A 1,030-nucleotide genomic window follows, 5' to 3' on the forward strand; every position below is an offset into this window, starting at 1 on the left:
ACATTATTCAAGAGTAAGAAGAAATGAAGTTGTGAGCCATATGACAACATGAATGACTCTGGAAGACATTATGTTAAGTGAGGTAGGCCAGACAAAAAAGACAAATATGGTATGAGTGTGCTATTATGAACTAAACATGTTGTGAATAAATATGTCATGGAGTTAATAAACTGAATGTGGGTCACCAGAAAATAGAATGAGGTTGGAGAATGGAAAGCTGAGGGTTAACTTGTGCAGAATTAGTAAAAGGGATGTGCATTAATATAAGGCAATGAATAGAGAAGGTGAAAACAGAACATAATGTTTGTAACCAGTGCTGCTATTATATGGGTGTGAGGAGCCACCCGCTGTGAGGTCTGTTTACAGCCTCCAACAACATGGCGGATTTCATAATTACTACAGCCCTGCCCCGCCATTTCCTTCTTCTTCTTCCTCTTTGTTTCTTTGTTCTCCCCTTCCCGCCACAATTCTGGTGACCACAGCAATACGCATGCGCAAGGCACGAAACTCTGCAGACCTGGCACGAACTTTCAGCCAATCCCCTCCTTGGACGCCTGCCACCCGCAAGACCAGCCTATCACCTATGTACATGTTCCCTACCCTCAGTATAAATTGTACTGCCCTACCCCTAATAAACGAGGCTTGATCAGAATCCTGTCTTGCCTCCATTCTTCTCCTCTCCTGCCCCCTCCCCCGCTTCTTCCCAAAGGCTCCTGGACTCGCCCCCGCAGGATCGGACATATGGGTATGACCGTGGATGAAAGGAAAAGTTTAAGGTCATGTAATTACTAAAAGAAAAGTTAAAATATATAACATGAGGCTGTCTAGCATAGTAAAAGCTCATGTGAAATATGTATATGGGTAATATTGCATATATAATGCTGTTTTTCTTTGAAACTGAACAAAGGTATGCTAATGTAACAAGATGTTAATATCAGACAAAAATCATTATGTTACATGAATGAAACCAGGCACAAAATGTTACATATTGTATATTCCCATTATACAAAATGTAAATATAAATTGATTT

This window comes from Dasypus novemcinctus, unplaced genomic scaffold, assembly GCF_030445035.2.
Source record: "Dasypus novemcinctus isolate mDasNov1 unplaced genomic scaffold, mDasNov1.1.hap2 H_1, whole genome shotgun sequence".
NCBI classification, from domain to species: domain Eukaryota; kingdom Metazoa; phylum Chordata; class Mammalia; order Cingulata; family Dasypodidae; genus Dasypus; species Dasypus novemcinctus.